The sequence below is a fragment of the Sesamum indicum genome, linkage group LG12, assembly GCF_026168435.1.
Source record: "Sesamum indicum cultivar Baizhima isolate 11 linkage group LG12, ASM2616843v1, whole genome shotgun sequence".
Lineage (NCBI taxonomy): Eukaryota > Viridiplantae > Streptophyta > Magnoliopsida > Lamiales > Pedaliaceae > Sesamum > Sesamum indicum.
The window spans coordinates 4,424,532-4,435,000 of NC_142668.1; positions in this window are offsets into that span (position 1 = coordinate 4,424,532).

A 10,469-nucleotide genomic window follows, 5' to 3' on the forward strand; every position below is an offset into this window, starting at 1 on the left:
GCCATGAGTGTATATTTTTTCTTTTTTTAGGTAGTTTATTATGGAATAAAAGAAATAAGAAATTTTCTTTTGCTAGATGTAAAAAATATAGTCAATAAAATAAAAAATTAAATGGATAAAGAAATATTGGGTTCCATCGTTTCTGTGGTTACTTCTTAAACGGTGAGGTCTTCTCTATACACAGGAGCATTTACTTCATTTAATCAATATTTTTGGAAACTTGTATAATTCACACCACACTCTTTGGCTCTACCTATGAATTAACCAGTGACAGGTCTTTCACAATCAAACCCACTTATATAATAACGGTATTTAATTGTGAAAGTTAGCTAGGTAGCTGACCTCTGTAGTTTGTTCTTGACTGAGTAAGAACGTTGTTTTTATGTTTTTTTTTTAATTTCAACAAATTTGCTCCGATTAATGGATAATCATTTACTACCAATAGAGAATTGCTTCTCATCTTAAATTCAGGTGATTGGGTTTGCACCAATGGACACCATAAACTTTATACATAACAGTGGGATTGATTTGCTTATCTTAGATAGCGAATGGAGTTCCTCTTTCATTCTATCTTATTCATTGGTACTCATCATTCATACTAAAAAAGCGGGTTTCTTGCTTTTTTTTGAAGTTTTGTGGGTCAGGTTGCACTCCATGAACCGAAATAACGTGCCATAAGTAATCAATAGATAGCATATTGAAAGTGCATTTGGAGAACTTAGCAATTAATTACTGAGCAGTGACTCCAATATCAAAGTAAATGTGAAAAGGATTTTTATCCAAGTAATATTATAAACCAAGATACATAAAAAAAATGATAACGAACCTTCAAAGATAAGATCGTAGCAAATTATTCATCGCCGATTGGAATGTCGAGGGGGCATTTCTTAAGCCAAAGGGCATGATGAGAAATTTATAATGGCCATCAATGGCTCGAAAAGCCATTATGAGTATACTCTCCGAAAACATACGGATTTGGCGGTAGCCAAATCGTAAACCGATTTTGGAGAAAAATTAGGCACCATGGAGCTCGTCAATGAGCTCATCCACCATAGCAATAGGAAACAATCCTTAACTGTGATAACATTAAGGGCGTAATAGTCGGGGCAAAATTGCTAAGAGTCGTTTGTCTTTCTAACAACAACATCGCAGATGAATTAGGAATAGTACACGGGTATATGAGGCCATCCTTCAACATCTCCGCAATTTTTTTCCATCACTTCCTCTGGCATTGGAGGTAACGATATGGCCTAATGTTGATGGGGTTGGAGTGGGGTAGTAGGTGTATATGATGATCACGTGGGCGGCAAAGAATGAGAAGTGGAAAAACCTGCTTAACAATATTGGACAAGCTGGGCCGAGTCTGCGAGAAAGACATTGATGGTTGTAGAGTCAGTAGGTGAAAGAGTAGTTTGGCTGTTTGTGGATGGTGTGGAAGGGCCTTTAATGTGGATCATGGCAATGACATGCAAGAAAGTAATGGAATCGGTAGAAAGTAGCCGACATAGTTGATGGAAAGTGGTGGAGGAGATAACGGAACTGTCCCCTTTAATGGTGATCATAGAACCATGGTGGTGGAATTGCATAGATGGTAACTGAAATCCAAAATGAAGGACTCGAGGCATTGAAGCCATTGTACACCCAAGACGACATCAACCATTTGAATAGGGATAAGGTAAATGGAATGGTAAAAGTGTGATGTTAAATAGCCAAAGGAACAACCTCACAAATGCTGAAACAATATAAAGAGGTGTCGTTGGAAACCATTACAGCAAACAATGGAATAGTATCAATGGAAAGTTGAAGGTGGTGAGCAACTCATGGTTGAAGGATGTTGTGCAAGCTACCCTAATCAATGAGTACGCTGATAGGTAATCTTTTAATGTTGGCACAGACATGAAGAGTGCGTGGAGAGAGAGAGCCAGAAATGGCACTTAAAGCTAGTTAGAAATGCTGGTGCAAAGAAAGAGAAGTTCAATTGTGCAATGGGACTTGAGGAGGATATGAGACACTGTGTCATGGAGATGTAGGATGTGGGTCATCAGGAGGTAAAAATGATATCAGGTTTTCCCATTTCTTCCTCCCATAGAAGGAGGAGAAATTATTTAGCCTTGCACTGGTGCCCTAAATGGAATTTCTCATCACAGTTAAAACATAGGCCCTTGGCCCGTCTTGTTTATATTTCGGTTGGTATTATAGGTAGTAGTGCTCGAGGCTAGGCTAGTGGAAGTGCGAAGTGTGGTGGGAGGGTAGGTAGTAATGCTAGTAACTGGGCTGTTGGGCGGCAGAAAGTAAGTGTAGCAGATGATAAAGGACAAGCCAGGTATGACTGATTAGCCAATTTTGACTCCAAAAGCTTTGCAAGGCCGATGGCTTTGGAGATATTACCTAAATGAAGGACAACCATTTTATGCTGAATATCTAGCAGAAATCCCAACAAAAAGCAATTACGATGGAATCGGGAGAGAGACCCGCGACTCTATTACATAGATGTTCAAACTCCAATTGATAATCCGTAATAGAACTCAGCTGCCTGACTTTATAAATCTTGGTGGTGGTTCTCATAAGACAATGGGCCAAAATGTAACTCTAGTGCACTAAGAGAGTCTGGCCAAATGGTGAGAAGGTGGTTGTTATGCATCCATTTAAACCATCTAGAGTGTTCCCAATCATATAACAAGAAACAGGCCAAAAGGCGTTGCTTGGTCGGTATGGAGTAGTAGGTGCAAAATTACTCGGCTTGAAAAACCCAATCAAGTGGGTTAGAGCTATCAAATCGAGGCAGTTGTAGCTTTGGCGGCAAGGGTGGAGCATCAATTTATGTAGGTGTGGGCATTAAGGCAGGATATGAAGGAGGAGTGACAAGATGCTTTGAGTTAGAAGAGGAGGTAACATTAGTAAGCTTGAGTTGAAGGTCAGTCATTGCGCCCAAGGTTGAATCATGCCTAGCATCCATGGTGGAGCGGAGGTCCTACACGATGGCCAGGAGTTATGCCACCAAGTCTTGGATGAGTTGAAGCTCCGTTTGTGATTGCTAGGAAGTAAAAGCACTAAGTTGTTAGACTAAGGGCCAAGAATTGAAACAGAGTGGGGGAGAGAGAGCTAATAAGACAAGAAACTAAAACTTTTTGTGATTGAATTCCCCTACACTCCTTGCTGACAACTCCTTTTAATTTCGTTGCTCAACAACTATTGTTTTCTACTCTAGCTAGATGAAAGACAAGTGTCATACATCCTTTGATTTAGTACTAACATGCAGCCCTATTCACTACTTCTTGGATCGGACTTCCCTTCTTTTAATTCATATATTAGGTTGACCTATGTGGCCATCTATTAGGTCTGGTTACTGGGGTTGAAGGTGGCCCAAGCTCAACAATGTGTACAGGCCTAGTTGTATCATTTGGTTAAGGAGAATAGTTGGAGAGAAAGTAAAACTAGATGTGTATGAAACTCTTTCGAGGTTCAATTTTATTTTCATCTAAAATTAGGAGAAAAATGTGGAAGTTTAAGGCAAAAAAGATAAAAAAAATGCATATTTTATTTAAATTTGAATTCTTTATTTGAAGACATTGGTAGTAATTTTATTTATTTAAATTGAATAGTTTCAATACTCATTTTGATGAATATTTTTATTCTTGTTTAATGAATTATTTTTCATAATAAGGTTTTAAAAATTTTGATATACTAAAATTATTTTAGTATAATATAACTTATTTATTTTCTAATACAAAATGAAGAGAAAGGGTTAATCAGTAAAATAATTATAAAAATTAGTATTTTCTTCTCAGTCTCTTTTTTCTCGTACCAAACAAGAGAAAATATTTGAGATTTAGTCACATTCTAATTATGTCAAACAACTTGAAGAAAAAGTATTATTCTTTCCCTCCCTTTACCTTTTCACTTATCATCACCATTTCTTCTCACTTGAACAAAACAAACCCTGAAATACTAATATAATTGAATTTTGAGTGATTGGACCGTTATTTCCTTATTTCTTATAATTGTTTGATGTGTGTTAGTGAATTTTGATCTTTGGATGTTATAAACTATTCATAACAATTTGATTTTAAATTTTAAGAATCAAGGGTACAAACTGTAAGCTTTTCAAATTTAAATATTATATTTAAATAATATAGGATAAATAAATGATGAATAATGACAACCAGCTAATCATAAATTCTTTAAGATCAAGGGTCCATATTAAAAAAATTGAGTTTATAATTTTATACTATATAAGTTTGTATAATAAATAAATATATTTAGCCATTATATATAAAATAAGGGTGAATAGCAATTTACCCTCCTCTAATATTAAAAATGAGCAAGCTCTTCCCGATGAAAAATAAATAGCAATTTACTCCCTGTGTTTTAAAAAATGAAGCAATTTACCTCCTTAAGTATTTCATTTTCTAAAAATAGGAGGGGAGGGGGATAAATTGCTACATTTCGAAAAATACAGGGGGATAAATTGCTATTTTATTTTCATAAGGGGGATGTTTGCCTATTTTCTATAACACAGGTAGGTAAATTGCAATTTACCATATAAAATAAACAATAGTAAATATATAAATGTGATATACATATATAGGCACAAGAGATGGCAATCACCGTTGTCACATCTGGACAACAGCTATGGCCGTCATTACCCCATAATTCGCTTTTTTTGTCGCCCAAAGAAGGAGAAGGCCTTCTCCTTACGCTCACAATCTGGCAGGAGAAGGGTGGCCCTTCTCCTTCTCTGGGCAGAAGCTCCCTGTCGCCCAGTGGCCATCGCCGCCATCTAAAGATGCGACGACGACTGTCATCGCCTATATATATTATATAAAACTAATAAAACTTATTTAAAATTTAAATATTTGTAACTTAAAAAATATTTTTTTATTCATATAAATATATAATTTTTTGTAACTTTTTATTTATAAATAAATTTATATACTAATTTACTAAAATAGTAGTATACTTGTGAAACTAAATAATAACATTAATTAATAATGTATATTGTAAATAAATAATAATAAAACATCTTTTATTTTTTAAGAAATTATAGTAAAAGTTTAACTAATATAATTTATTGCTATTTGTTTAAAGTCAAATTGCAATTATTAAATGCCGCTTGTGCTATTTATATTAGAAATTAGATCGATTTTGACATTCTCGCTTGCTAAAAGTGGGTGGGAAAAAAAAAAAAACTTTAGTGCTCGTATGTGGACTAGTAAAATATCCTACTCCCCGTCAAAAAATTGAAAGAATGGAGTTTTCTATGTTGAATTATATATATCACAGGGGGTCTTAAGCCTAACTTTTTTAATATAGGGTCGTTTTTTGCAACTTCATAAAAATACAATGTGGATTTTTGCATTTTACCCTAATTTTTTTAGAAAAATTTTAATCTAAAATTAAAATAATATTTATTCCCTTATTTAAAAATTGTTGGATCTTGATTTCAATCCATGGTGTAAATTTAACTAATAAATCAACAACGTATACTTTATTTAATTTGAATCAATGATTTATATTTAAATAAGTATACAACTAAAGTTATATACATTGGATAACAAATAAATTTGAATATATGAGTATGTTTATATATCTATATATATTTATATATATATAGAGAGAGAGAAAAGGGGAGGGGAGCAGGAAAGAGGGGAAAGGACGACGTGGTTGGGGAGAAAATGTATATTTATATAATAAGTTGAATATATTAGTCTATTTATATATCTATATATATATATAGAGAGAGAGAGAGAGAGAGAAGGGGAGGGGAGCAGGAAGGAGGGGGAAAGGACGATGTTATTTGGGAGAAAAGAGGGCAGTGAAAAATCTGGGGAGAAAGGAAAGGAGGGGGCGGCAGTAGTGTTGAAGAGGACGGGGAAGGGCAAGGGGGCATGACAAGGAGGGTGGGTGGGAGTGTCCATGGTTCATCAGTTCGACGAAGTAAGATAATATTTTATTATATATATTAATATTTTTATATATAAATATATATTTATGTATTAATATATTAAATATATATAATAGTACTTTTGAGAGAAAATGGTGATATTTTTGCTGAAAATTCAAAGAATCAATATACGCAAACAGCACAAAGACAAAAAACGAATACCCAGAAAGAAATAAATAGAAATGAAACAAACAACTAAACATTGTCAATATTTAGAATTCTATGGAAAGCTTGCCTTGTCGCATCTTGACGCTCAGCATCCAGATAACGATTCTGCAAGCATGCTTAGTAGCCAAGAACACGAGCCATGTGAGCATTAGTAGGCAGGTCTGTGTTCTAAAACATCAACTTGTTACGAGCCTACCGTAGAAACTAACAAACGAGAAAGACACGACATAAACCATCCTTATCCATATTCCTGTATAACGCTCGGAGCCAAAGTTCCGGGTTATTGTGAGCACACTACCACTGACTATAAGGGAGACTAGAAAGTGCCCACACCAAGCGAGGATAGTGACAACGAAGAAGGACATCCTCGACTTCATCACTACACCAAGGACAACCATCGTCTATCCGAACACCACATGGTGCCAAGCGAGCTGCTGTAGACAACGCCTCATGAAAGATTTTCCATGCAACACAGTTGCACCTTTGGGGGAACAACTGCTCACCAGATACATTCGAACAGTGTGAAGACGACGACGAAGCTCCAGAGGTGCCCCAAGTACCACCTTCTTTGATCATGACGAGATAAACGCTACGCAAGGAATAGCACCCGTGTTGCTCGTAATGCCACCTAAGAGCATCTGGGCGTCCACGATTCGTTGGAATATTCAAAATCAACTCCACATCCTTAGGTTTGAAGATAGTCTCAACTAGAGCCTCGTTCTAATCCCCTCCATCAAACAAAGAAGCCACTGTTTCATTAAAAGGAAGTTGATTGGGAGTAGTAATGACTAAAAAAGAAACGGGCCTAGGAATCTAACGACCTGACCACATATAAATCGACGTTCCATCTCCAATCTGCCATTTAGACCCAAGAAGTATCACAGTTTGCGCTGCCAGAATGCTCCTCCACGTGAACGAGCTCACTTGACAAACCTGAACAGTGAGGGAATCGGATGTGGGGAAGTACTTGTGTTTGAGCATGCAACTAGTAGGTTGTGCGAATGGAAAACAATCCGCTAAAGTTTCTTGGCGAGCATCGCAAGATTAAAAGTACACAATTTTCAGAACAAGTCCCCCCTCCTCTTTGCGAGCACAAATTTTATCCCAAGCAATCCAATGAATTTACCGTACCTCTTTGTTGTGCCAGAAAAAATCCGCAATCATGCTTTCAATGTCCTGGCAGATAGAGTGTGGCACCATGAAGCAGCTCATCACAAATGTTGGCATCGTTTGGACGACCGATTTAAGCAAGATTGCCTTCTCCGCTTGTGATAGATTTTTACATTTCCAACTTTGGAGCCGAGAGCACACCCTATCTTTAATGTTAAAAAAACCTCCCGTTTCGATCATCCGACAACTGTTGGCATGCCCAACTACTTCTCGTTTTAGCCTCCACTGGGACCCCAAGGATTCCAGCAAGGGCCTCTCATCCTAAACTCGGAGCATTCTTGCAGCAGACTAAAAAAGATTTTTTAAGGTTAACTTTAAGGCCCGAGACCACCTCTATTTTGCCCAATATACAGTGAATGTGATGCATAACCTCTTACAAGGCTTGATAGAAGAGCAACATATCATCCGCGAAAAGTAGATGAGAGATCCGAGGCCCTCCACGACTTACCGCCACCCCATAAATTACACCAGTTGCTTCGGCTTGACTCACGAGATTACTAAGTACCTCTACACAAAACAAAAATAGGTAGGGGATAGGGGGTCTCCTTGATGGAGCCCCCGTTGTGGATAAAAGTAACCATTTTCTGATCCTAAAGCATAACCGAGTAAGAAACAATGGACACAAAATAACAAATAAGAGATAAAGGAAGAATGAAACCTAGTCTAGCAAGCACTCTCCTAGGGAAGATCCATTCTACTTGATCATAAGCCTTACTAAGGTATAACTTAATGGCGACATGACCCACCGAACCCCAGTCCTTATGTGCTAAGTAGTGATTGACTTCATAAGCAACTAAGACATTATCAGTAATAAGTCTAACAGGTAAGAAGGCGGATTGGGTTTCAGAAATAATGCAAGAGAGAAACGGTTTGAACCTATTAGCTATCGCTTTAGAAGCTACTTTATAAGTAGTGTTACAGAGGTAGATAGGACGGAAGTGGTTCATAGTTTCAAGACTGGGGCACTTGGGTATAAGTGTTGAAATAGGTGATCAAAAGCCTATTAGATTGACTATTTTGAGAACCATTCAAGCAAATTTTATTTATGTAATATTGTCCCGATGAATATGGTAAGTATTCGTTTCCGGCACATGTGTCTGTTTTGCTTGCCAAATTATATCAAGCATTGCTTGGACATCACAACAGATACCCATAGACCACATTAACAATCATGCAACAGTTGGACTGCGCATTGAATGGCAGTCATGAAACCAACTGTTTAGGCTTGAGTCTGAAATGTTTCAAGTTGAGGACCTCGAGACTAGGCATTGAGAGTCCTACTAAGGCTTGCATTAAGAGTCGCATTTATTTGATGAGTGTCATGTTTCATCGGCGATAGACGTGGAATGTTTATGCGATCTTAATGGGTTGATTGACTAGGTGCCGAATTGTGACGTCCGTAAAATTTTTCACATAATTAGGAGATTAATTGATAATTATTTAAAAATTTAAAATTAATTATAAATAAATTATATATTAAAATTGGGATATAATAAAACTTGAACGGATTACTTTGGACTTCGTTATAATTTTTGAAAGTAAATTATATTAATTAGAAAATTAGAAAGCACGCAATGGTAATTATTAAAAATATAAAATATAAAAAAAGAAAAAGAGAAAGAATGAAATGAGGAATTGGTGGCACAAGACCATGCGGGTACAAAGCCCCACCCAAGCTACCGCCTCACTCTCTCTCTCTCTCTATTTTATAAATTTCATGGACAAAAGTAAAGGAAACTCTATTTCCAATTTCGACTTCGCTGCAACTTTGAAACAGGTAAGAATTTGTTAAGTTAAAATTATTAGTAATTATTTAAGTGGAGTATTTTACGATTCTGGCTATTTAAATTAATGTCGAAGTAAATATCACATTTGATATAAAAATGATATAGTTAGTTAAATTAAATTATTAAATTTGTTAGATTTAATTATTATTATAGTTAATTTACACAATTCCATCGAAATGATTAACCAAATATGTAATTCTAGGTATTATTGTTTAATTAAATTATATAATAATGATAAATTGGTAGAAAATTTATAGAAATATTCTGAAAATTATAATTGAGAAATATTATGTTATTAAATAGGGAAAAAGAGGTTTAACAATACTCTAATTTAGGGATGTTATTAAAAACGACAATTATATATATATAAGGTGTTTGATTAAATAAATTCTTAGGAATTAGTTGATAAATTAAATATATATTTGAGAAGCTTAGAAAATATAGTCATTTAAAAAAAATGGAAAATGTATTTGGACTTTAATATAAATGAAATATTAAAATATTGTTAAAAAATATAGGAACATTATATAATATCTTATTTAGAGTTTATAATATTCTAAATATATTGATTATATGTATAATATCATATTATAGGGCGTGACGACAAAATAGAGGATTGAGCAGTCCCTTGTGAAATGGAAGCATTTTGGGATTTAAGGTAAGTATAGCCAATTGAGTTTATATATATATTGATATGTTTGGTATTATATATATTTGCTTCCTATATTTGATGGTGAACTTGGCTTAATATTTATATACATGGATTTTATATATTGGTTCTTGTATAAGTAGCTGTGGACTATTTGTTATATTACCTTAATATCGGTAGAATTGCTACTATGTGTCATATATGCTTGTAATGAATGAACGTGAGAGTGGTATGATTATGTGATCGTATAATTGATTGTTGTATAAAATCGAATCAAGAAGTTATTACTGAGTAAGTAATTATTACAGAGATTAGAATGATGATCGTGAATTGAAATAAAAAATGGTACTTACCTAATTGAGAACATAGTCAATGGTTACGATAATGTGATTGATGATGTAATATGAAAAATATATGAGTTTAGTTAGGTACCATGGCGCGTAGGGTACCAGGGTATTCCGAGTAGTGGGAAATATCTTGTGCTTTTAGCTTCACACTGAGGTGGGTGGGGATACCATGCTTTTTGTGATGTCAAGTGTTGATATTGCTACATACTGGAGTAGAGAGTGCGAGATATCACATACAGCGGGTATCCTGTGCTATATATGATATGACGTTGATGAGATGATGATAATAGCCAGTGAAATCATTGATTAATGCACTCTAATTAGAGTAAGTATGGCCTTTAGTTAATAAACAATAACGTCAAATATTGATTGATGTACAGTCATGGGCATACATTATTCCTTAT